Raw genomic sequence first — 27881 nt, 5'->3', positions numbered from 1 at the left:
TTTGTGTATAAAAATGCCAGTAATTTTTGTATGTTAATTTTATATCCCACAACTTATTTAAATTTGTTCTAACAGTTTTTTGGTTAGGCTTTAACATTTTCTACATATATGATACTGTCATCTGCAAACAGTGATAATTTTTCATCTGCCTTTCTTATTTGTATGTATTTTCTTTTTCTTTCTCCCTTCCTTTCTCTTCCTTTCTTTCTTCCTTTTCTTTTTTTTTTTCTTTTGTCTAATTGCCCTGGCTATGACTAGTATATGTTGACTAAAATTAGTAAGAATGGGCATTCTTTCCTTGTACTGGATCTTAGAGGGAAAACTTCCAGTTTTTCCCCATTGATTATGATGTTTGCTGTGGGCTTTTCATATATGATCTTTATTGTGTTGAGATAAGTACCTTCTATACCTATTTTATTGAGAGTTTATTTTTTATTATGAATGGACGTTGAAATTTGTCACTTGCTTTTTCTATATTTATTAAGATGATCATGTGGTTTTTATGTTTCCTTCTGCTAATGTGGTGTACCATACTGATTGTTATTTGCAAACCAAACATCTGAACCATCCTTGCATCTCAGGGAGAAATCCCACTTGATCATGGTGTATAATCCTTTCAATTGCTGTGGAATTTGGTTTGCTAGTATTTTATTGAGGATTTTTGCATCTGTGTTCATTGGGGATATTGACCTATTGTTTTCTCTTCTTGGAGTCTTTGTCTGATATCATGGTCATCCTGGTTTTGGTAGCACGGTGATGCTGGTATGACAATTCCTGTTTTCTTTTGGTTACTATTTGCATGAGATATCCTTCTGCATCCCTTCACCTTCAGCCCGTGTGTCCCTAAATCTAAAGTGAATCTTTTGCAGACGTCATATAGTTAGGTATTGTTTTTATTTTTGTTTTTAAATTCATCTAACCACTCCATGTCATTTGTTTGGGGAGTTTAGCCCATTGGCCTTTAAAGTAATTTTTGATAGGTAAGAATTTACTCTTACCATTTTGTTAATTGTTTTCTGCCTGTTTTGTAGTTACCTTGTTCCTCTCTTCTCCTGTTGTCTTTCTTCTCTTGTGGTTTGGCAACGTTTTTGTGGTGGTATGCTTTGATTCTTTTCTCCTTTTTATTTATCTGCTGTAGGTTTTTTCATGGTTACTATGGAGTTTACATTAAACCTTTTCTAGTTATAGAAATATGTTTTAGGCTGATAACCACTTAACTTCAATCATTAAACCTTTTCTAGTTATAGAAATATGTTTTAGGCTGATAACCACTTAACTTCAATCACATACATACATACTGCATATTTTATTTCCCCTTCACACACTCTATGTAACTGATGTCAGATTTTGCCTCTTTCTATATTGTGTTTTCATTGCAAATTTCTGTGGTTATAGTTATTCTGACTAGTTTTGTATTCTAATTTATATATAAGTGTTAACAGTAATTTTATTGCCACAGTTACAGTATTATAATATTGTATGTTTGTGTTATGTTTACCTTTATAGTGAGATTTATACTTTCATATGCTTTCATGCTGTTGTTTAATGTCTTTTTATTTCAATTTGAAGAACTTCCCTTAGCACTTTTTGTAAGGCAGGTCTAGTGGTGACAAATTCCCTTAGTTTTTATTTGTCTGGGAAAGTCTTTATCTTTCTTTCATTATTAAAAAACAATTTTGGCAGATAAAATCTTCTTGGTTGGCAGGGTTTTTGTTTGTTTGTTTGTTTGTTTCAGCACTTTTAACATATAATCCCACTCTTTCCCGATCTGTAATGCTTCTGCTGAGAACTTTGCTGATCTGTAATGTTTCTACTGAGAAGTCTTATTTGGGTTCTTTTCTGTTTGACTAGTCACTTTTCTCTTGCTGCTTTAAGAATTCTTTTTCGTTTTTGTCTTTGGCCTTTGACAATTTAGTTATAATGTCTCATTGTAGACCTCATTGGCTTCAATCCATTTGGGGATCTTTGGACTTCATGAATCAGGATGTTCATTCCACTCTCTAGGTTTGGGAAGTTTTTAGCCATTATTTCTTTAAATAGGCTTTCTCTCTCTTTCTCTTTCTCTTCTCCTTCTGATAAGGCCATAATGTATATATTGGTTCACTTGATGGTGTCCGCTATTAGTTCTACACTTTTTTCATTTTTTTTCGTTTTGTTTCTCTAACTAGATATGTTCAAATTAGTCTTTGAGTTCATGGACTTTTTCTTCTACATTACTAAATCTGTTGTTAAACTTTTTATTGAACTTTCATTCTTTTTGCTCCAGGATTTCTATTAGGTTCTTGTATATAGTTTATATTTTCTTTGTTGCGCTTCTTATTTTTTTTCATATATTGTTTTCCCAATTCATTTAGTTGTTTATCTATGTTATTTTGTAGCTCATTGAGCTTCTTTAAGAAAATTATTTTGAATTCTTTGTCAAACAGTTAATAAGTCTCCATTTCTTTAGGGTCAGTTACTAGAGCTTATTAGTTTGCTTTGCTGGTATCATGTTTGCTTGATTCTTCATGGTCTGTGTAGCCTTGAGTTGGTGCCTGTGAATTTGAAGGAGTAAACACCTTTTCCAGTCTTTACAGGCAGACCTCCTTCTGCTGTGGCCTTGAAGTGATGGGACTGTCTCCTGGGATCATGGTTTACCGAGGGTGGAGTTGTGTCATGTCATTGCTGCTGAGTCTGCAGTGAGGTCTGCCATTGGTGAGCCTGATACTGGGAACGTAGGCAGGTGTGAATCTTGACTGGATGGGACTGCCTCTGTAACCATGGTCAAGCAGGGCTGGAGCCAGGTCAGGAGGCCACTTCTGGTCTGCAGGTGGACCCACAGATGGCAAGACTCTACCAGGGTTACAGATGGTTGTGGCTCCTGCTAGATTCTTGGGTGAGCTCCTGTTGGGTTCTGGATGGGTTGCTGAGTGGGCAGGACTGCTCTGGGACTGCAGTACAGCAGAGTTGGAGCTAGGTTACAGGGCTCCTTCACAGTCTAGTTAGGTCCGTGCTTGGCTGGCCTTTTACCAGGGGCACAGATGAGTGTGGCTCCTCCCTTGATGGTCCCTTGGTGGAAGGGGCTAGTGGCAGGACTGTGAAAAAGTGGGGCTGGAGCCAAGTCCACAGCGATACAGGGCTGCTGCTTGTCTGCAGCCAGGACCATGGTCACTGAGTCTGCCACTGGGGTGTGAGCCTGTTTTCTCAAAACAACCCTCTTGGTCTTGGGTTCCACCAATACTTTGCAACCTTCTGCTAGGATCTCAGAGTTCTCCTAAAGGCACTTTTGTCCATGGATGACTGCCAAATTATTATTTCTCTTGGTGTTGAGGGTGGGCATAAGCTGGGATCTCCTATTCTGTCATCTTGCTCTTTATCTCTTGGCATACATTTTTAAAATACAAAAATGGGATCACTTTATACATACAGTTTTATAACTGTCTTTTCCATTTAGCCATATATTAGGGACACCTTTCCATGTCAATGAATATTGGTCTACAGTATATAAATATCATTCCATGTACTGTGCTTTAATCAATAATTTTTTGTTGATTTTAAGGCATTTACATGTTTTGTATTGTAAACAATGCATAGTTGAACATCATTGATTTACCTTTCTTTAGAAAAAAATTTCCAAAACAGAATTGCATAACAGAAGTTCAAGCTCCACGCATGAGGTCAATAAATACTTGTTGAATAATCATCAACTATGTGACTAATAATGGGGACACAACTATTGTTTAACTCATTTAGAATGGTTAATCTTTTAGACATATGAAGGTATATTATAAAAGTGTGTATATACACTTTTGCATATAGTAGCTGGGTCTACAGGTGCACACCACTGTACCTGGCTAATTTTTCTGTTTTTTGTAGAGACAAAGTTTCGCCGTGTACCCAGCTGGTCTCAAACTCTTGAGCTTAAATGATTTGCTTGCCTCGGCCACCCCAACTGCTGGAATTACAGGCGTTAGTCACTATACCTGGTCTGTAAAAGTATATTTTTAAAGTCTTTATAATAGCTTCACTGACAAATATTTTGAGATGCTTATTCAGAGGGAATATTTGTGGTCTAAAGTTTTGGAGAGACCCAATACACTGTTAACTTGTAATCCCAGCACTTTGGGAGGCCTAGGCAGGCAGATCACTTGAACTCAGTTCAAGACCAGCCTGGGCAACATGGTGAAACCCTGTCTCTACCAAAAATACAAAAACTTAGCTGGGCATGGTGGCACACATCTGTGGTCCTAGTTACTTAGCAGATTGAAGAGGGAAGATTGCTTGAGTTCAGGGTGCAGAGGTTGCAGTGAGCCGAGATTCTGCCCTTGCATTCCTGCCTGGGTGACAGAGTGAGACCCCGTTTCAAAACAAACCAGCCAACAAACAAACAAACAAACAAAATATATATATATATACACACACACACACACTTAACTATCAAATATTGATAGCAATATTTACTGTGGGGAAATAACAAACCACAGTTGTTCTTGCGGTTGATATTAGCAGCAGTGTCATACATTAATAGTGTCCCTTACCAATGACTTAAACATTTTAAAAACAGAGATAATAATCTCAGAGTTGTTGAGAGGGTTAAGTGAGATAATCCAAGGTGCTTGTCAATGGTAAGCAGGTAACAAATACCTGTCCTACTTCCTAGCATTCCTAATGATGCCCTACTCCTAGCAGGTGCTCATTAATGCTGTGAAGATACTGGAGTTTTCAATCGTGACATATTAACAATGACCATTAGACTTTATTTCATATTCAGATAGAGTTTTGTATACTTTTGAGTGTATTCAAATGACTACATAAAGCTACACTAATTTTATTGCTTGTTAAAAGGAAGATAATCATTGAAAAGTATGAATTACAGTTTTTTTTTAAAAAGTAAGGATAGTTTTCTTTCTTTCCTTCCTTCCTTCCTTCCTTCCTTCCTTCCTTCCTTCCTTCCTTCCTCCCTCCCTCCTTTTTTTTTTTTTTTTTTGAGATGGAATCTCACTCTGTCACCCAGGCTGGAGTGCAGTGGTGCAATCTCAGCTCACTACAAGCTCCACCTCCCAGGTTCACACCATTCTCCTGCCTCAGCCTCCCGTGTAGTTGGGACTACAGGCGCCTGCCACCACGTCTGGCTAATTTCTTGTGAGTCGAGGTTTCACCATGTTAGCCAGGATGGTCTCCATCTTCTGACCTCATGATCCTCCCACCTCAGCCTCCCAAAGTGCTGGGATTACAGGTGTGAGCCTGGCCGATAGTTGCATTTCTTTTAAATTCATCTAATAACTATAAATAATCTAAAATTCTATAAATTAGTTGGGGAATACATTTTGTCATATAAGTAACACTTTTTTTTGTTTGTTTGTTTTGTTTTGTTTTGTTTTGTTTTGAGACAGAGTCTCACTCTGTCGCCCAGCCTGGAGGTGCAGTGCAAGCTCCGCCTCCCAGGTTCAAGTGATTCTCCTGCCTCAACCGCCCGAGTAGCTGGGACTACAGGCACGTGCCACCATGCCCAGCTAAGTTTTTGTATTTTTAGTAGAGATGGGGTTTCACCGCGTTAGCCAGGATGGTCTCAATCTCCTGACCTCTTGATCTGCCCGCCTGGGCCTCCCAAAGTGCTGGGATTATAGGCGTGAGCTACTGTGCCCAGCCTAACACTGTTTTGTTTTTGTTTTTGTTTTTGTTTTTAACTTACCAGTTGCAAGTAAGTTATCATGTGCAACTAAAACTTTTTGAGATATCTGCACAACCTGCACAAATAATTTAAAATCCTCTTTTGGCCAGGTGTGATGGCTCACACTTGTAATCTCAGCATTTTGGGAGGCTGACGTAGGAAGATTGCTTGAGCTCAGGAGTTCAAGACCAGCCTGGGCAGCATAGTGAGACCCCTATCTTTACCCAAAAAAAAAAATTCTTTTAATTAGGGGAGTATGTTAGCACATGTCTGTAGTCCAAGCTACTTGGGAGGCTGAGGTGGGAGGATCCCTTGATCCTGTGAGTTTGAGGTTACAGTGAGCCCAGATTACACCACTGAACTCCAGACTAGGTGACAGAGTAAGACCCTGTCTAAGAAAACAAAACAAAACAGAAAAGTCAAACCCCTTTTCCCTCTGAAATCTCATTCTCTTAGAGAATCTTTTACTCGCAATTAAAGGTAAAATTTATCAACCCAGATTCTTTAAAGTATAGGTCGACTTAATGTGATTTTCTCACTGTGTATGTTTTTATATAAGCTGGATAAAAGAAAAATGGGAAAAAACTATCTTTTCCTTGAGACCATTTAAATTTTAATTTTAAACCTCACATAGAAAGCAGTGTTCAGTTTGAAGTGAAACATTGTATAGCAATATATTAGAGATCCTGGGGCAAGTTCAATCTAATTCAACTAATAAATATTGAGCACATGTTATGAGTTCAACACTGTTGGGAATACAAAAACAAATTTAATCTGGATGTTAATGCTGGGAGAGAATTTAGGAATAATTTAATACAAACCCTTCAATAGACAGAGGAGGAAATTAAAGGTCCTGAGAGATGAAGTGGCTTTCTCACAGTGAGTAGATAAGTAGCAGAGCCAAGATTAGAACACTTCCAATTTGGTATTCCTTGCATTGCCTCACACTCACTGCTCCAAGGTTTTACAAAAGATACAGTTTTTACATTGACTAGAACTCATGTGGCTGGGCTATCCCAACAAAACAGGTCGGGAAAATTTCCGTGATAGTCAGCATCTCAAAATAGCAGCTAGTCACTGCAGCTTTGTTCCCAACTCTGGAAGAATGAAAGAAATTCTAATTATACAACTGGCACTGGACAAATAGTCCCTCTCACCAAACATTTGAGAGCTAACTATGTGCCTGGTTCTGTGTTATACCTTAGGAATATAAAGTAGACCCCAAACAATCCTTGTCTTTAAAAAACTAATAGTGTAGTGAAGGAAATAAACCTATGAAGAGATAACACTAGTAATATTACATAGCCAAAACCAATGCCTAGGAAAATGCATTCCAATTTTTTTTTCTTTTTTTCATCATTATTTGTTAAAATTTTGTTATAGTGAGAGTGTTTTGGCCAGGACACAAATACCCAGATCTTTCTTCAACACCCCTCCAAGAAGTGCCCGTGGCAGAAATTTGCAAAAGAAACAATGGCAAAGCAAAGCAAAGTTAGCCCTTGACTCCAAACCTCAATGCAGAGAAATAGGATAGTTTTAGGGGAGCAGTCATTACGTTGGTCTAGTTGGGTTTAAATGACCTGGCCAAAGCACCATGTTACATTCAAACCCAGATTTTAGATCTTATTCTGGTTGCATGGAACAAAAATGTGTGTGTGAGAGAGGGTGGACCAGCTGATTCAGCCTCTGCCATTGTGGGTCAGCCCCACTCTTAGTGCTCTGATGGCCTGAAAGAGAGAATCACAGAGAGCCCCTGCTGCTGATATTTTATACTGGGAAATCCCACCACTAGCAAATGTGGCCTCATCAGTGACTTTAAAAGCAATAAGCACCTCCTCTTTACTTTGACAGTTTGGTGCCCTTCCAGAAGACATTTCCTCCTTAGAGTATTCTGTTTTGTTTTGTTTCCTTTTTTTAGTGCCAGATAATCTCCTTGAAAACTTCACTTAAATTTTATTAAAAAAACATTCTTTTCTTTTTTCTTTTTTTTTTTTTTTCGAGACAGAGTCTCTCTCTGTTGCCCAGACTGGAGTGCAGTGGCACAATCTCTGCTTACTGCAACCTCTGCCTCCCAGGTTCAAGCGATTCTCCTGCCTCAGCCTCCCAAGTAGCTGGATTACATGTGTGCACCACCACTCCCAGCTAATTTTTGTATTTTTAGTAGAGAAGGGGTTTCACCATGTTGGCCAGGCTGGTCCCGAACTCCTGACCTCAACTGATACACCTGCCTCGGCCTCCCAAAGTGTTGGGGTTACAGGCGTGAGCCACTGCCCCAGCCCAAACCATTAAATTTGGATCAGTCCTTTTCATTATATCATATCATCTATTATACCCAGACTAAACATTAGTGGCCACCCTGTGAGGTGCAGATAAAAACAATGTATACTCTCAGTTTCCTTTCCTTGAGTTAATAGAAAAGTTGAAAATTTTAACAGAGGAGCTGATCGTTCACATAGAGCTTTAAGTGTTTTTAGATGGGCCATGAGAAGTAAAGCAAACATTTTGAATTATTACAGCTCTACAATTCTAGTGTGAAATGATTTTTATTTTTTAAACTTGTTTGCCCAGTTAACTTTGGCATTACACAAGAAATGGACAATCTAACAGAATCTGATGATTATCTCATGAGGAAATACAGCTACCTATATTAGAAAGCAACAACATGGCAACTTTCTTCTTAAGAGCTTTTCTCTTTTAATCTTACCTCTCCATAAATACGATCTGAGTAATCTATAACTCTAGATGCTTGCTTTTTAAAGCTTATTGCTTTTAATGACATTGGGCTCATAAATTTTTGCATGTTAAACCTCAGTGGTTCCCCCAAAACACATTTTTGTTCTCCCATAATAACATGCATTTAATGAGCTTGTTTATCAGATACCAATCTGCAGGAAAATTAATCATTTTATTTATGTACTCAATTCAATCCAACATACATCGATTGCATGCCTACTATGTGCCAGGCCCTATGCCAGGTGCTGGGAGTAAAAAGATGTATAAGACAGAGTTCTTGCTTTCCAAGAATTCAGTGTGTAAGTATAAATAGACTAGATATCTATAATAAAAGATTGAAAAATGCTATAAGAGCAGTAGGAGTATAGTACTGAAGGAGACAGAACATAGAGGCATAATTATTCCTGGGTAAAAGGGAGAACGGGGTTGGAAAAGAGAAACTACTGGGATTGGTGCCATTACCATATGGCTGCACCCATGATGATTTTGAGATTCTGATTTGATGTGCTGGTCTAGCTGCTGCTTCTCTCCCCTTCACTAACGATTCCAAAATTCATAATTCTTCATATAGCTCAGTACTTTTTTTTGTATTTCTTCCTGTGCCCCTTGTCCTCTTCCTCTTTAGCAAACCACCTTTCTTCCTTGTTCATAGAGCAAATTGTTTCTTTCGTATGAACAACCTCAATTTCCTGCTCTCCTTCCCCATTCCATCCCCCCACCCCCAGTGTTTTCTATGAAGATATTCTGGCCACAAGTTTAAAGTTTAGACACATCTTCCAGTGCTTCCAGTGCTCTGGATTACATGAATTCTTGCTCCTTGGAAGAATTTACTGCGTCAATGATTTTCTCCTTTTTTGTATTTTCATCCTTTCCCTTTGGCTTCTTCTTTGCATTCAGATGTCCTCAAATGTCTCCCATCTTTAAAAAGTAACACAAAACCTCCACCTCATTTTTTACTTTATTTTTTTAAATTTATTTATTTTCAGATGGAGTTTTGCTCTTGTTGCCCAGGCTGGAGTGCAATGGTGCAATCTCAGCTCACTGCACCCTCTACCTCCCATGTTCAAGTGATTCTCTTGCCTCAGCCTTCCAAGTAGCTGGGATCACAGGCATGCCCCACCACATCTGGCTAATTTTGTGTTTTTAGTAGAGATGGGGTTTCACCATGTTGGCCAGACTGGTCTTGAACTCCTGACCTCAGGTGATCCACCCACCTCAGCCTCCCAAAGTGCTGGGATTACAGCCATGAGGCACTGTACCCAGCCCGCCCGCCCGCCCTCCCTCCCTCCCTCCCTTCCTTCCTTCCTTCCTTCCTTCCTTCCTTCCTTCCTTCTTTCCTTCCTTCCTTCCTTCCTCTCTGTCTCTCTTTCATTTTTTTTTTTTTTGTCTTGCTCTTGTCCCCCAGGCTGGAGTGCAATGGCGCAATCTCAGCTCACTGCAACCTCTGCCTCCTGGGTTCAAGTTATTCTCCTGCCTCAGCCTCCCGAGTAGCTGGGATTACAGGTGCCTGACACCACGCCTGGCTAATTTTTGTATTTTTAGTAGAGACAGGGTTTCACCATGTTGGCCAGGCTTGTCTTGAACTCCTGACCTTAGGTGATCTGCCCGCCTTGGCCTCCCAAAGTGCTGGGATTACAGGCATGAGCCACCGTGCCCAGCCATTTCTTACTTTAATAACCCTGTCTTTCTACTCTCTATCAAGCTCCCTGACAGAAGAATTTACCATTTATTTCAATGCTGACTACTATTTGGATACTTCTTCCATACTTCACTAAAACTTCTTTGACAAACTTCATCAATGCTTTCTTGTCAAATTCAATGTTGTCTCTTCAGTACTACTCTTACTTATCCTCTCTGTATCATTTAATATGGTTAAATATGCCTTTCTTCTTGAAAGTATCTTTTACTCTAGCTTTCAATATACTGCTCTTTCTAGATTTACCTTTTACTTTTCTATTATGTCCTTTGTTGTTTTCTTTTGACTTCCATTTACATCTCAAGGAGTGATTATTGGCTCAAATAGTGAAGAGAGATAGCCTTTTAATACTCCCCAAAACACATGGACTACACATGGGAGCAGTGTCACCAAAGAGAGAGGAAATGATGCTAGGTCAATTCATCCATCTTATATCTCTACATCTATTTAATTTTTTAATTTTTTCTTTTGTCTGCTTAGCACCATAGGGTGGTATTAAGCTCACTCCATAACTCCAGAATTGGGCAGATGATTTCAGTCTGTCCAATCAGAGTTTTCTACTTCCTAGTTATAGTAATTGGACTAAGGAAGAGCAACAAGACTATTTTCTGAGTCTTTTATTACAACTACAGGGAAAGAAAATGGCACAGTTCTGCTGTACCTGAAGTTTGGGTAATGTATATGTAGTGTTGCCAGGTGTCACTGTAAGGAATAAGCCTGCCTGACTGAAGAGCAGAGTCAGAAAATAGAGATAAACTAAATTCTTACAATATCATTTGAGTACCTGGAAAGATCCAGCTGTCCTAGGAGCCAATTATTAAATTGGTCTTTTCAGTCACTTAAGATCACAAATGGTTATCATTATTATGATGATGATTATCATCATTATTGCTTAAACTTGAGTGTCTGTTTACAAACTTGGAATCACAAAGGAAAAAAAGGTCCTATCTAATAAGGTTTTCCTGACTTCTAGGCCCTTGCTACTCAGTGTGGTCCCAGAACCAGCAAGATTGTATTGCATGGGGGTGCATTAGAATGCAGAGTCCCAGATTCTACCCATACCTAATGAATCAGAATAAGCATTTTAATAAGATTCTCTACGTGATTCACTTGTACAATGCAGTTTGAGGACTACTGTTCTTGGATCTAACAGTTTTTCTCTCTCCCTTTTTGTTTTTGGTTCTCTATGACCGTCATGTTCACCTGGGCAGGGAAAATGTATCCCAGAGATAGCAGAAGAGAATCTTCCTGACCAGTTGACGATCACTGCTTCACATGTCCTGCTTCACGTTTTGCATCCACTTCTGTGGTTTTTGCTACCACCTACAGAAGATTGACTTCCAAATGATGCCTACCAGAAATGTGAACCTGGATGTTCCACAGTGTCTGAAATGCAATTTCTAAATCTCAGTTCTCTCACCCTCCCTCCCTTTCTTCCTAAATTGTATTCTTAGTAAATGACACCTATTTCTCTGGTTTTAATTTCCTTACCTCTCTTTTCCCCTCCACTGCAATAAGCTCTCTGGCACTGAAACTTGAACTGATGTGATCACCAATGAGCTCCCTATTGACAAGTCAATCGTATCTTACTAAACCTCTCTGGGTATTGACGATTCTATGCTTCTTGAAGCTGTTTCCTTCCTGGTCTTTCTTGTTATGATCCACTTTTGGTTTTCTTGCTCTGTTTCTGACATGACCTTTTCATTTTCCTTTGTTTATTTTTCTTATATGGCCTGCCCCTTCACATTGGTTTGCCTAGAACTGTGATCTCAGCTCTTTCTTATTCTACAGTCTCTGGGCAATTTCGTCTAATCTGTGGTTTTTATAACATATTTAGCAAATGTTTCTTGAGCATCTACCAAATATCAGTGCCTAGAACTAAACCTGAGATATACTGGTGGTGCCTTTTTGAATAAATGCATGCATGAATGAATATTCCAGGCGTTATTTGTGGTAGATGCTGGAGATACATGTGTCAATAAGATTGGGTTTCTTCCTACCCTCGAGCCAGCCACAGTGGTTTCACATCTGTTACTCCGAATTATGTGGAGTCACATCTGTTACTACAAATTATGGCTTACTCCTGAGCTCCAGACCCACATATTCAAATACTTTTTTGTATTCTCGTCATCTTGTCCTCCATGTACCTCAAGTGTAACATGTTCAATGTTGTACTTCCTTACCTTATATTTGTTCATGTTATTTTACCTGACTCGGTGAATAACAGCATCATCTGTCTGATGGCCCAAGCCAGAAATCTGAGGTTCTAACTAATCACCAGCAGCTATCTGTACAATCCTCTTAATGTCTGTCATTCTTTTTTCTCCACCCTCTTTGCTATTGTTTTAGGACCTTTATGCATTATCTCTTGCTTGAATTATTACAATTGCCAGCCTGGAAGTAACTACTTTAAATTCTTTCAGCTAATTCTTTGGGTATCAAGATTTATATCTTAATAACACATTTATTTGCTACTTCCTGATTTTTTTCTGACTTAAGCTTTATTTATTGATTTGCCACTTTTAAAGATAAAAATTCAGCCCTGTTTTTATCTTCCCCATATTTACTATACACAAATTCCTTCTGAGCACTCAGTCTAGCAATATGCTTTTATTTTTATTAGATCAATGGTCAGTGTCTATACTATTATGACAATGAAAATGCTAATAACCAACTGAGCTGTACTTAGTACCTAACATTGTATTTCCTTTTCTACACATTTTTTTCCCTGAAGATAATTTTTATGGTTGTTTTGATTCCTTAACTGTCTACTAAATTGGACAGTATGAAATTAATAGTTTTATAGGACAAAATTATTGAATATTGGCATTATGTGGTTCAAACTGGCATATTCTTTTTATTAACGCCTAATTCTCTCCTAGTTACCCACATATCTCAATACTTTTAGATGAAGTGTTCTATCACTTTCAATTTATTGATACCTTCTGATGAATCAAGTGTTTTTTTCATTTTCATCTTCCTGGAGCCTTCTGACTTGCTCGAATCTGAACTGGTTGCCAGCAGGGACACAGCTGTCATCCTAGGGTTCTTTCTTGTGTGTTAGCATCCTAGAGATCTGTTCCTTATATCCTATGGCTTTTTATTTTTCAGTTTATTCCCTCATTTTGAAGGATCAAATTTTCTCATAGCTTCCTGAGAAAGAGTGAACTAAAGGTAAAGTTTTGAGACCTTGCCTATTTAAAACATCTTTATTCATCCGTCACAATTTGTGGCATGGTGTATCATTCTATGTTAAAAGTAATTTTCTTTAGAATTTTGAAGGCACTGCCACAATGTCTTTTAGCTTTCAGTTTGCTAAGAGGTCCAAAGCCATTCTGTTTCTTGATTCTTTGTTTCTGATCAGATATTTTCCTCCGGAATCTTTTCTTTTTCTTAGTATTCTAAAATGTGATGATGTTATGTCATGGTGGATGTCCAATAAGTGTCCTGTTGGACTGGGTACTCCGTGAATACTTTCAATCTCACTGGCCTGGCTTGGGTCACATGCCTACTCCCAAACAGATTGTGGTAAACAGGAGAATGCTGTACTCTGGCCAGTTCTAGGTAATTTGTCCATCCCTGGAACTGATAATTGGGTGGAGGTACATGGACTGACAATACAAGAAGGGAAATTCAGTGTGCTGTTATGAAAAGAAACACAAAAGATTGAGGAGACAAACCTAGAGGCATCCACTGTATAATGTAAACAAACTCTCTGTGTATGTGTAGCTTGATGGAAACCTGATTTATAATCAGGATGCTGAGTTTTGAATGACTGAATTTGCTATTGTCCAAATGATCTAAATGACATTCAGTGATTCACAGTCACCATTCCAAGCATGCAATTTATAATAAAGAGAGAAGTAGTATCTTATATTTTATGGAAAGCTTGATTAACTTTTATTCATTTTTAAGAAAATATGTGAAAATGTCTAGTTAAATGGATTCTATAGATGCAACCATAAATATATTTATTTCTCAAAAGCCTGAAAATATGTGCCCATTTATGTAGTGCTAGTTGATGAAGTAGCCAGGAGCCAAATCATTTGTGTGAAAGAAATGGGACCATGTTCCCAGAATAGACCAGTAGCAGGTCGAGGCAGGAGAATATCTTGAACCCAGAAGGTAGAGGTTGCAGTAAGTTGAGATCATGCCATTGCACTCCAGCCTGGGTGACAGAGGGAGACTCTGTCTCCAAAAAAAAAAAAAAAAAAAAAAAAAAATCAATGTATGCCTTTTTATATAGTTTTGGTTTGAATCAAGTAAGTATTTTACATATTAAATAAGAAAAGATTAATTTCAAACCAAGAGTCTCTAAAACTGAAAAGATAAACAAATAAGTCTTGCTATATGTCAAATTGCAAACATAACCACACACACAGAAAAAAAAAATTTCCAGTAGATGTAATACTCTGTGCATCCTACTGAGATATAATGAAATATAATCTAAGGAGTAAAGGCCAAGTGTGGTGGCTTACACCTGTAATCCCAGCACTTTGGGAGGCCAGGGTGGGCGGATCACCTGAGGTCGGGAGTTCAAGACCAGTCTGACCAACATGGGGAAACCCCATCTCTACTAAAAATACAAAATTAGCCTGGCATGGTGGCGCATGCCTGTAATCCCAGCTACTCCGGAGGCTGAGGTAGGAGAATCTCTTGAACCCGGGAGGTGGAGGTTGCGGTGAGCTGAGATCTCGCCATTGCACTCCAGCCTGGGCAACAAGAGCGAAACTCCGTCTCAAAACAAACAAAAAAGAAACAAAGAAAAAAAACCTTAAGCATCTCTCTGATTTTTATTGTTAGTATAATATTACTATTATAATTTTTAAACCATTATTGCATATTTTTGGGAAAAATACATAAATATTTAAGGAGACAAGATTTTCAGTGTAAGAAAAGGATAACACATAAGTATGAAATCGAAGAACTTACAAAAAAAATCATGTAATGTTGAGTTTGAATTGGAAATATCTCTGAAGGAACTAGGTTCCCTTAAAGAAATGGCTAATTCAAAGTCTGAGGCAGTTAGGTAAAAATAGAGCCTGCAGTGTCTTGTGCCAGAAAGCAAGGAAGTCCTCAAACAAAGGAACTGGCTTGAAGCAGCTTCCATTGACCAAATTTGGAACAAATTAAGCATCTCTAAAGAATAACTAAATGATTATAAAACATTGAATAAATAAAAATCCATGAGTTCTGAGGAGAGAGAGAGAGAGAGAGTCATTTGCTACAAGTGGAGGAGACATTTATATCAGCATCTTATTCGGAAAATAGGCAAGAAATTATTTACCATGTCATTTTTTTAAAGAACTGTTGAAACCAGTTAATGTGTGAAACCTCTTTTTTACAAAAGAATGTCAGCTTTTTAATATTGAAGAAATAATAGAATTAGAAAAATCATCATTTTGGAACCTCTAATGAAATATTGATTCAGGCAAAAAAGCCAAAATCATTAGGTGAGAAGCTGATGGGGAAGAAGATACTCACATAGTGTGTCCAAGTATCAGCTCGCATTACCTGTTAATTGCAAAGGGGAAAAAACTTTGCCTTTAGAGTGGAGATACTGATCACTTAACAAAGTGATCAAACCTAGTGTTACTGACAGACAAGTTGAAACAATGTGACTCCCAGTGTGATCATGCGATCATAGCATCCGTGTGAAGTATCTGTGAAGTATCCCCAACATGCTTACTCTAAATCTAATCAAGCTCTTAGACCCAATTCCCAGTTTACAGGAAAAAGAAGGATAAAAAAGGAACCAGCTAAATGACACCAGGAGGAAACTTCAAATTCCCAAAAAGCAGTTTTTTGTTTGTTTGTTTGTTTGTAGCTAGCAAAGAGTTTAATCAATGAAGCCTGAAGGATCTTTTAGCTTTGAAGGTAGACACACAGGTGTTGCTTCCCTCAGCTTTTACTGTGAGCCTTATTCTTTCATAAAGATAATATGCTGCTGCTGCTGTTGCCGCTGCTGCTACTGCTGGTCTGGGCATTATGTCCAACTGTAAAGGAGTATTCTTATACAGAAAAACAATTCCAATTTCAACATAAAAAAGCAATGTAAACTTGAGAAACATTGAGCTGTACCTAGAACTGATGTCCTTCTTTTCTAAATAGAAGAAGAAATTGTTCTTGTCTAAATACGGGCATTTTGATTGCTTGATTCCACTGATCCCTATTAGCTGCTTGCTACATTAAATTCTCATTGGATGTGCACTTGCCTTCTTTGTCATGAAAGTAATTTAATCTCTAACATTGATTTTTAAAATGTTCTTTGGACTTCTAACTGGATCACTTCTCATTGATGCTGTTACATTGCTATGGCATTTTGAACTTAGTAAATGACATTAAAAATCACCTTTCTTAAATTGCATTTAAGCTTAGGCGAAATAGCAAAGAAGCATATGCTTTCTTCCTTTCCTACAAAATGAAGAGAGCTTAAACTAAGGGTTCTCTTTGGTTTGGAGGAGAGAAAGTCAGGGAGATGGTAGAGCAGCTGCGTCTTGTTTTTGAGAAAAGAGAAAATTCAGGCTCATACTTTTACAGCTGCCAGGCAGCAAAGCTTCTGTGCAAAACTGCCCTGTTTTTGCCACTGGCAACTCCACCCTTGTTTTTCCCAGAAACACCCTCCAGTTTCCCTTTCTTTAAACTATCATTTTCCTCTCCCACTAGTTAGCAGGATAATTGCTATTAAATGATAACTAAGTAGATTTTCTTATACAGTTTGAAGAAACCAATTAATTTTATAGTCTTGCTATATTCATGTTAAATCTTAGGTAGCATTTCTATCTTTTATATATGGGTACAAGAACTAGGCTAAAGGTAGAGAAACATGTTTACTGCATATGTGAATAGATCGCCTTATAGTCTTAACAAGAACTCACCATTTTAGTCTAAGCTAGTAGTTCTCAGTGTGTAGTTCCTGGATTTACAGCATCAGCATCATCTGGGGACTAGTTAAACGTGCAAATTTTTGGGCATCAACCAACTTTCTGAATCAGAAACTAGGGTTGGAGACCAGAAATTTGTTTTGAAAACCCTCTAGGTGATTTCTTTTGCACGCTAACATTTTCGAACTACCTCTATGCCATGAGATTCCCTATATTCCTTTATTAAGTCAGCAAGCATGTTTAAGTGTGTTCTTCGTACTATGATCCGTAAAGAAATAATATAAAAAATCTCTATCCTTAGAGTAGTAATATGGTATGTAGGGAGAACAGAGTTCACACAACAAGCCATAACAGGCACTTCTGATAATCTGCTTTCTCTACTTCTGGGTTTTCCTAGGTAAGGGTCTGTACATAAGAGTGGATGAACCATACTAACCAATGGTGAGGAGGCAAAATTAACATATGTATTTGTAGAAAAGAACAGCTCCGGATGTGGTTGAAGACACCAAGCTTCAGACTCTGAAAATATAAAAATAAGATTTTTTTTTCTATTTTATATTGAGAAAGAATGGCTAATCAAGAGCATTGAAAAATGGTGGGAGAGATGATAGGCGAGCTGGGATAATCTAGCTTGAAAGGAAAATTAAACTATACACTGTCTACATAAACAGCATTATCTTAGCCTGTTGACTCAGCTGGTTAGAATTCTAAGTCACAGATTGAATTCCCTACTGAGAATGGATGAATATTTTCATTCTCTGACTACAATCTACATCCCGCCTCACAATCCAAGATATCAAATACAGATGGAATGAGGGATGGGTGAAGGATTGTGGATCATTACACATTCATCCCTCTTCAGGGGTGAAAGCTACTGAAGGTGGGTGGCAGCACCATCTTTGTAGGAGGTAGTAGATAATAAATGGTAAATTTCTCAAATTCTTTCCCAAAGCTTTCATTGGTATGAAGATTTTTTTTTCCATTTTTAAGGTAAATTTGCCTTTTTAAAGAAAGAACATAATTTCTCAAGGAAAGTTTGTAAGGTATAATTTGTATGACTATGATAATTTTTATGTTATATAACTAGTAAAATGTTTCATTTGGCAAAAATATATCAGCATATAAGCATGTAGCTCTCCTATGCACATTAAATAAATCTTGACCATATTAAAAAATTAGAGGTTAATCTCTTGCATCCTTATAAGGAGACAAAAATTAAATGCCTCACTCTTAAATATAGTAGGTGGAATCCACTAACATTAGCTATGGATGCCTCAAAGTTTCCATGCAAGATCTTGTTTCTAACTAAGCCGTAGGGAATTTCCTCAAGGTAGAACTTGAGCATAATATCTGTTCTCAGCAGATTGTTTTATAAAGTTTTCGAGTGTGAAGTTATCATAAAAGATGAACATAGAGTGGAATACTCATATGCCCAGTTTTTCCCTATGTGTAATGTTTGAATAAATAGGAAAAGTTTATAGTGGATGTAATGATAGTACTGAATGCCAGTGAAAAAAGAGAAAGTTTTCTTTGTATTTCCCCATCTTTTAACACCAGGAAACCTTCCTACATGTTTCAAGGGAAAACCCAAAAGATTGCTTTTTTAAAAATATCACTTTTAAATTATAAAAAAAGGTAGGATATCTATACACACATAAATGCATTCATAAATTGATATCCGGGTACCTCGATCTTGGGCTGTATTCATGGAAATATGCCATGCTTTGTATATGAGCATAATGTCATTTGTCACCTATCATTAAGTCTGTTTTTCTAATACAGGGATGAATAACTATATGGAAATTTGAACTTACAAAAATATATTTTTAAAAAGCAGTTGATAATACATTGATTATTTAAACTTGATTTTCTAGTATAAAAACAACCAATAAAAAGCATTTTGTTTTCTTTTTGTTTAAGGGGTCATACAGCACTTCAAATGTTCATTTTAAAAGCATTAAAGAGAATACTTTGGTTAAAATATCAATATACTCCATAATAGTAGGGGAAAATAAAATTTTAATTAAAGAATTCACCAGATAATTAAATTATACTTTCTATGAAAACCAGGGATTAAAACCTGAAATGTCTTTAGGAGTCAGGCAGGTAATATAAATGATGAAGCAGGCTGTGCATTGCATGGAGACAATTCTTGAACCGAAGAGTTTACATTTAGCCTAGAGGAGGTAGCTGGACTCAGCTCAGGACTCCATATAGTGATACAAGTATAACATTTTTAGATCTTTTGATTGTCAAAAGAAACTCCAAATCTAGACTTTTTCTTTTTTTTCTTTTGAGACAGTCTCACTCTATCTCCCAGGTTGGAATGCAGTGATGCGATCTCTGCTGACTGCAACCTCCGCCTCCCAGGTTCAAGCAATTCTTCTGCCTCAGCCACCCCAGTAGCTGGGACTACAGGTGCCCACCACTACACCCGACTCATTTTTGTATTTTTAGTAGAGACAGGGTTTCACCATATTGGCCAGGCTGGTCTCAAACTCCTGACTTCAACTGATCTGCCTGCCTGAGCCTCCCAAAGTGTTGGGATTACAGGCATGACCCACCACGCCTGGCCCAAATCTAGATCTTTTAAAAATACAACCTTTAAATCATTTAATTCTGGGAATTAAGTAATTTTTTAAAAACGTTGTGTTTTTCAAACAAAATATACCTGCTGGATATGATTTGCTCTGTGATCTATCAGTTTGTGACCCTTCATTTTAACCCCAAATTGCAGTATTCTCATCTGTCTTTCTCTGGCATATAAAATGCTGAATGCCAGGTGTAGATAATCTCATGCTATTGTAAAATGTAAGTGAGGAAATAACCAGGCTTGGTGTTACATGTGTCAGGAGGATTGCTTGAGCCCAGGAATTCAAGGTCAGCCTGGGCAACATAATGAGACCCCTTTTCTATAAAAAGAAGAGAGGAAAAGACTGACTATCATTGAATATTTGTTAAATATTTATTTGGAAAATTAATACAATATGCATTTTGGGGGAGGTGAAGGCCTCCCCAGTATCAGCATGCACACCCATTGGCACGTGAACTTGTTTCCACAGAATGAGTAAAATAGGAATGTTAATTTTATTGACCCAACACCACTGACTCATTGGGAAAAAAAAAGCCAGAGAGAGAGACCTCTTTCTCTCTCTCTGTCACACACACACACACGCACAGTGTGTAACATCAGTAGGAGTCATTGTACAATAGCATATCTGAAAGGCCAAGGTCCGTATCTTTACAGATTAAGCTCTAATATATCTTCAACTTCATACTGGGTGTCTAGTAAAGTATGTGTAAACATTAAATAGAGTTTCCAGGACTTATTAGAGCATACTGTTTGAAAGTGACAGAGGTCTTGTCTTTATAATTCTTATTGTCATTGAACTTCTAACACATGCAGACACAATATGGATCATTAACAGAAAAGGTCAGTTCTTGCTATGAATGAATGAGCTTGTTTTTATGAATTAAAGAGATGTATGTTGAGAAAAAGATAAGGAATAGTGGGGTTTTATTGTATTGATAGTTTAGAATTATCATCTCAGGTGCATATTAAATGTGTTAGAGGGTGTGCATTTTTAAAGTAAGCATTTAAATTTTAAGTATAACATACATATGGAAAAGTGCCTACATCATTAAACAGATTAATAAAGTTTTACAAGGTAAACACATTTTGTTTACTTTAGTGAAAGTAAACACAAAATAATACACAAGGCTGTGTATTATTTTCAAAGAACCAAGCTTGAAATCTTTTGAAATGACTTCATAATGCATTTTGCATATTTGGTTATTTCTGAAATATACCTCTCAAAACAACATTACCTCTAACTTCTGCAGTTTTATTTCTTCCCCCACCCCACCCTTTTTTTTGTTTCTGATGACCCTTTGGTTAAACTTTGGATCATTTATTTCTGTAAACCATTCATCACCTAGAGTCTTTTCATTACACAACACCAAGGCTGTATCTTGAGCAAATTCCCCTTCCTAACTTCCTTCCTTCCTTCCTTCCTTCCTTTCTTCCTTCCTTCCTTCCTTCCTTCCTTCCTCCCTCCCTCCCTCCCTGCCTCCCTCCCTGCCTCCCTTCCCTTCCTCCTTTCCTCCCTTCCTCCCTTCCTCCCTTTCTCTCTCCTTCCTTCCTTCCTTCCTTTCTTTCTCTCTCTCTCTCTCTTTCTTTCTCTTTCTTTCTTTCTTTCTTTCTTTCTTTCTTTCTTTCTTTCTTTCTTTCTTTCTTTCTTTCTTTCTTTCTTTCTTTCTTTCTTTCTTTCTTTCTTTTTCTTTCTTTCTTTTCTCTCTCTTTCTTTCTTTCTCTTTTTTGAGACAGGGTTTTGCTCTGTTACTCAGGCTGGACTGCAGTGACGTGATCATACATCACAGCACCCTGAATCTCCTGGCCTCAAGCTATCCTCCCACCTTAGCCCCTCAGGTAGCTGGGACTATAGTTGTGCACCACCATGCCCAGCTAATTTAATTTTTTTTTTTTTTTTTTTTTGTAGAGACAGAAGTCTCCCTACATTACCAAGACTGATCTCAAATTCCTGGCCTCAAGCAATCCTCCTGCCTTGGCTTCCCAAAGTGCTGGGGTTACAGGTGTGAGCCACCCTACCTGGCCCATTAGTATTGCTTCTGAGTTATTCACTGGAGTTACAAGATAAACATTCTCTAATCTGATACTTACTTTTTGAAAAGAAGGACACAAATATTACTTAGGCACTTCAGTCACAGTATCTAAAAATGTATAAATAATGCCATTACCTTTTAAAAATGATTAAATTTCTGTATTTTATTTATTTGTATTTATTTATTTATTCATTTTGAGATGGAGTTTCTCTCTTGTTGCCCAGGCTAGACTGCAATGGCACAATCTTGGCTCACTGCAACCTTTGCCTCCTGAGTTCAAGTGATTCTCCTGCCTCGGCCTCCCGAGTAGTTAAGACTACAGGTGTGCGCCACTCACCACTATGCCCAGCTAATTTTTTTGTACCTTTAGTAGAGACAGGGTTTCACCATTTGGCCAGGCTAGTCTCAAACTCCTGATCTCAGGTGATCTGCCCTCCTCGGCTTCCCAAAGTGCTGGGATTATAGGCGTGAGCCACCACACCCAGCCTAAATTTATGTATTTTCAAATTAACTTTCTTGCAAAGAAGAGGAAGAAGGCAGCACATTCAGAAAAATGTATTATTAAAATTAGAGCCTATCATTAGATTCATCTGAGCAATTTTACTATAAAGCATATACCTATAAACATGTAATGTCTCCTGTTTGAATAGTTAAAGCAGGTCACATATCACAATCAAAACAATGATAAACATATGTTGTAACCTAGTAACATGATTTAAAATTTCACTATCTTACATAATCAAAGTATCATTTAAGTAGGTGAGCCAGAATGATTACATGTACCTAAGACTATTAATCAAAAAATTCAGAATAAAGTTTATTGTCTGCTTATGGTAAGAATGCTATTGTGTCTGCCTAGAGTTTCTGATTGACTACTTACATGAAGTTAGACTGTGATGGTAGTGTTTTAAATTGACACCCAAGGATTCTCTGGACCTTCTTCAGAGTGATTATGCAAAGTAGGCTATCGATAATTATAATTGAGGGAGACAACCCAAATTTGGACTGTTTTCTTTGATCTTCACAGATAATAATATACATATTACAGAACCACAGGCCATTGCATCAGTAAATTACTAATGAAAGTGTATCCGCTGGGCGCGGTGGCTCAGGCTGGGTGCCGTGGCTCACACCTGTAATCTCAGTACTTTGGGAGGCCGAGGTGGGTGGATCACCTGAGGTCAGGGGTTCGAGACTAGCCTGGCCAACATGGTGAAAGCCCGTCTCTACCAAATATACAAAAATTAGCATGGTGGCTGGTGCCTGTAATTCCAGCTACTTGCGAGGCTGAGGCAAGAGAATCACTTGAACTGGGCAGGCAGAGGTTGTAGTTAGCTGAGATCATGCCATTGAACTCCAGCCTGGGTGACAAGAGTGAGACTCTGTCTCAAAAAAAAAAAAAAAAAAAAAAAGAAAAAGTGTATCATGTGTTCTCAGTAAAAGAGTCCAGTAAAGTAGAATTTTCTCTGCTTTATTCAAATTTATTTATACACTTTATTCTAATTTATCTATATAATTTATTTTTATTCTTTTTTTTTTTGAGACAGGGTCTCACTCTGTCACCCAAGGCTGGAGTACAGTGGCACGATCTTGGCTCACTGCAACCTCTGCCTCCTAGGCTCAAGCGATCCTCCCACCCCAGTCTCCTGAGCAGCTGGGACCACAGGCGTGCACCACCACACCAGGCTGATTTAATTTATTCTAATTTAAGAAATTCTGAATTTATTTCTAATTCAGAAATAATTTATTTCTAATTCAGATCTACTGTACTGTAAGTACCTAGACAAAATTCTTCATGGAATGCTCCTAGAGCAAGGCACTGATAATGATGTTTTGTGTGTGGTTATATGACTAGTAGAGAGTTAAAAGTATTTGTGTGTATAAACACTGGATGATTTGGTCCACTCAATAGACACTGTGTTAGGTACTAAGGATTCAAAGGTGAATTTTCACCTTGAGAAACTCAGTAAGTCAGTGGGACAGACACATAAACCCATAATTGCCATATGATATTGCAAATGTAAAGTAGGAAGCAGGCACAGAATGCTATAGAAACACAGAACTATGTGCACTATGGTTTTCATGAGTGTGCATCTCCAAGTAGGGAATCCAGTTTGGGGAAAATTTAAATATAAAAGATAATGAGGGCCTGAATCAGGGCAACAGTCTGAGGGAGTCAAGCAATACATAGGAGGTTTAAGAGGCAGGATTTAATGATTGATTAGATGAAAGGAGAAATATAGATAGAAAGAGAACGAGATGATGAACAGAGAAAGAGGTGATGAACAGGCTTAGATGAAGGTGCTGTTAATTGAGATTGGCAAGACAGGAGAAAAACCAGGTTTGGAGGAAATATGGAACTGATTGGGGCAAGGAGTTGAAGTTAGGGTACTTGTGGCATATCTTTGTAGATATGTCAAACACACAGTTTAATATAAGAGTCTGAAGCTTGATTAATGATGAAGTGCTAGTACTAGAGGAGATACTGAAGACCCAGGATAGTAAAAGAATAATAAACTGGTCTCCTTGGTGACACTCTGAACCTTATCATTATCCTGATCATTCATCTAGCATCTTAAATACCTTACATCCCCTAATTCCTCTCTGAATGCTACTACATCCTTGACTTCACTAAAACCAACCATGTGCTTATTCAAGGAAGCATTTGAGAGCTTAATATCAAATCAGCCTTGAGGCTGTTGCCACTTTAACATTATCTGAGATCTTGACCCTTTTCTTAGTGTTAGCAACATTTCTTAATCCTGTTGGCTTTTGACTGTATCATACTTCCCAATCCATACTCCCATAAATGCTCCCAGGGACTGGAACCATATCTAGACCTCATGTCTGGTTCCTTGCTGCAAGACTGCCTGACTCAGGATGGCACCCTCGTGCCTGGGCCTGCTACTTCTTTGTAGTGAACTTCTATTGTTTATGGATCCCAACGTTCACTCACACTCCTTCTAGGAAAGAACTTCAACAGATTTCCAAGTGGTGAATTTCTCCCTTCTCCCATGGCGCAGTTGGTTACTGTAAAGCTGACCCCAAGCCATTCTCCAAGAGTCTGCAGACAATTAGTACTTTACATTACCTTAACTCCAGCGATTCCCCTCCCCTAATTCGTGTGTGTGGATGATTTCTCCCTTTTTCTGCTGGATGTGGTGCTGGTGATCTGAGAATGAAGTCATTCAAAGGAAAAAATAAAGAGACTGTGTCCTGATAATAATAACTAGACCCTCCTTTGAGCTGTTTCTAACCCCAGATCTCAACCTGGGCTACTCAGTTATGTTATTTTTAGCATAAAAGAATTTGTGTTGGATTTTGTTACCCTTCAACTGAAAAAAAATCAATTTTCTTTCTTTCTCTTTTCTTTCCTTCCTTCCTTCCTTCCTTCCTTCCTTCCTTCCTTCTTTCCTTCCTTCCTCTCTCTTCTTTCTTTCTCTTTCTTTCTCTCTCTCTCTCCCTTCTTTCCTTCCTTCCTTCCTTCCTTCCTTCCTTCCTTCCTTCCTTCCTTCCTTCCTTCCTTCCTTCCTTCCTCCCTCCATCCCTCCCTTTCTCCCTTTCTCTTTTCTCTCTGTCTCTCTCTCTCTCTTTCTTTCTTTCTTTCTCCCTCCTCCTTCTCTCTCTCTCTCTGTTGTTTTTTTTTTTTATATACAAGGTCTTGCTCTGTCATCCAGGCTGGAGTGCAATGGCACAATCACAGCTCACTGCAGCCTTGATCTCCTGGGCTCAAGTGATCTGCCCACCTCAGTCTCCTAAGTATCTGGGACTACAGGTATCAGCCACCACCCCCAGCTAATTGAAAAAAAAAATTTTTTTTTGTAGTTACAGGGTCTCCCTATGTTGTCCAGACTGGTCTCGAGCTCCTGGGCTCAAGCAATCCTCTGGCCTCGGCCTCCCAAAGCATGGAGATTACAGGCGTGAGCCACCATGCCTGGTCTGTTTTGGTTTTTAAAAGAAATGTGTTGGCTCACATGATTGACAAATAGAGTAGTAAATCCCCAGATACGGTGGCAGCCAGTGTGGAAAACTGTTCTCTCTAGAGAAGCTGGAGGTAGGAAAAGGAGGGCTGGGTTGGGGGGTTGGAGATGGCAACAGCAGGGTCCTGAATGCCTGGACTGGCTGAGAGGGGCTAGGCTGTTTGCTCACAGGATCTTAAATCAGAAGTAACTACTAGAAGCAACATTGCGGGAACTGCCACACTCAGGTCTGGTCCCTGCTGAGTCACTAGGGTGAAGAAAGGGAGTCTGGATTCAAAGCCAAGTAAAATGGAGAAGGGGCACTTGAAGAGAGGAGAGGTTCCAATTAAGTCGTGGTGAGCAATACTTGGAAATATTCCACCAGCTTAGAGTAGGAAATCTTCTTATTTCATTACTGTGGCTGTGGACAGAAGAGCACTAAATCACTTAACGGAAAGACAGAAGGGCAGATTCTTGGACTTTTAGTCATCTCATCTTTAGGATTTGATTTGTATCCTGCTTGACACGGCTTACCTCTATATCCAGTCATCACCAGGCTTTTCTTTCTGCTTAGATCCATTCATTTAATCAACAAATATTTGTTGTCTATTAAGCATTGTGTTAGATGCTGGAGATGTAGCAGTGAACAAAACAAAACTGCTGCCCTCATAGAGCTTATATTCTATATATTCAGAGACAGAGATAAATGAACAAATAGAAATAACAATGGGAATAATGATAAATGCTATGAAGACAAATAGAGCAAGATCTGAATTAGGTCATGCAGAAACCTGTGGGACAAGCTTTGCAGGCAGAGGGAATAGCATGTGCCACAGGAGCATGCTGGATCTGTTTGATACAGCAAGGAGGGCAGTGCATGAAAGGGGAACTGGCAGTAGAGGAAGTCACAGGGATAGACAGAGGCTTGAGAATGTAGGAGCTTATGGGCCATAACAAAGACTCTGGATTTAGATGGTACTTGCTACTCTGATCCAGTTCTAAAATGCCAGCTCTTTCTGTTCAAGGTTCAGAGGGTTAAGAAAGAATGAATCAGAGATAGGACTTTGAGAGCTCAGGGAGTGGGTTAAACAGATGAGATAACAATGCTAAGGCTCTGGCCAAACTCATATCCCACAGTGCAACCACACCCTGCTTAGATTTCATTTCTATCTTTAAACTGGAGTTTAAGCAGAATGGGAGTGGAGGGTCAAACTGCCTCCTTGTGAGAATTCCCTTCTGATCTCTTTCCACTGTGTGCCTGGGCAGGGAAAATGGAAGATCGGCACAATTGAGTGTGAGATCAGAAGAGAATTATGCAACTGATACTCTAGTTAAAAGGAATTCTAGCATTCACCACTACTCCAAAATTATCAGTGGCTATTTCTGCCAACGCAAAGGTTGACACTGCAATGCTATACTGATTTACTCTTCATTTTAACAGAAAGCATAGTTCTATAACTTAAAGATACAAAGTCAAACAGAAGACCCTACATATTGTGATCTCTTAACTTGTCCTGATAAGTCAAACTTTTGGAAAGTATTGAATAATTTACCCTGCTTAGAAAAATATTCACTACTTGCTTTAAATGGTAGGCTTAAGAATGATTTTTCTTTCTTTGTTGAATGGTAATTCATTGTATGGCAGAAAAAAGAAACTTTGTTAAAATGAAAAAGACATTTGTAAATATTTTGTATCAAAAACATATATATTAGAAATGGATGCAAGTGAATGACTATACTCAGGTTTGGGGTTGGCAGAACAGAAGAATGGAATGGAATGGAATAGAATAGAATAGAATAGAATAGAATAGAATAGAATAGAATAGAATAGAATAGACAGACTCAAGTATTTTGAGAACTTAGATATTCTTTTAAATTATCCTGACTTTTTTAACATGAGAAAATTAAGTTTGAAGAAGTTTGGCCTAAGTTGGAAGCTTGTCTTTCAAACTTTGCATGAAAATTTAGGTAATCTGTTCTATCTGTTTTAACTTTTAGTTATCCCTGCTGTCAAAGGTAGTCATTTTATTGTGATTATATTTTTGTAGATGCACAAAAATCTGAAGGATGGTATCTCCCATGGGGTTGGTTATAGTATTTGGGGAGAATTAGCTAGTCATTTATTTCATAAATACAGGTCTATATCTATGTCTACATTTACATCTTACCTATATTTTAACTGTAATTAACATAAACAAATATATTTAATATGAGACCTAGCACACACACATACACTGAAAACAAAAGGTGCTTTCTTTTATTATTTGTTTTTCAATTCTATTTTATTCTTTTCTGTTTAATTAAAACTTCTGATCCTAATCCACTGAAATGATTTT

The 27881-nt window shown here is 38.1% G+C and overlaps 1 long non-coding RNA gene across 3 annotated transcripts in view; it reads left to right on the top strand.

Annotated features, from left to right (window-relative positions):
• Positions 1-27881, top strand: part of LOC105473305 (uncharacterized) — a 91529-nt gene that overhangs the window by 17212 nt on the left and 46436 nt on the right. The window contains exon 4 of one of the 3 annotated variants that reach the window (XR_003016168.2): positions 11291-14050. The exons of the other annotated variants lie outside the window; for them this stretch is intronic. This is a non-coding gene — a long non-coding RNA (uncharacterized lncRNA). Of the gene's footprint in view, positions 1-11290; positions 14051-27881 lie in introns of those variants that run through there. 3 annotated transcript variants of the gene reach the window in all.

Source organism: Macaca nemestrina, chromosome 10 (assembly GCF_043159975.1).
Source record: "Macaca nemestrina isolate mMacNem1 chromosome 10, mMacNem.hap1, whole genome shotgun sequence".
Lineage (NCBI taxonomy): Eukaryota > Metazoa > Chordata > Mammalia > Primates > Cercopithecidae > Macaca > Macaca nemestrina.
Note: the sequence above shows the minus strand (reverse complement) of the source record. Positions and strands in the feature narration are given on the sequence as shown.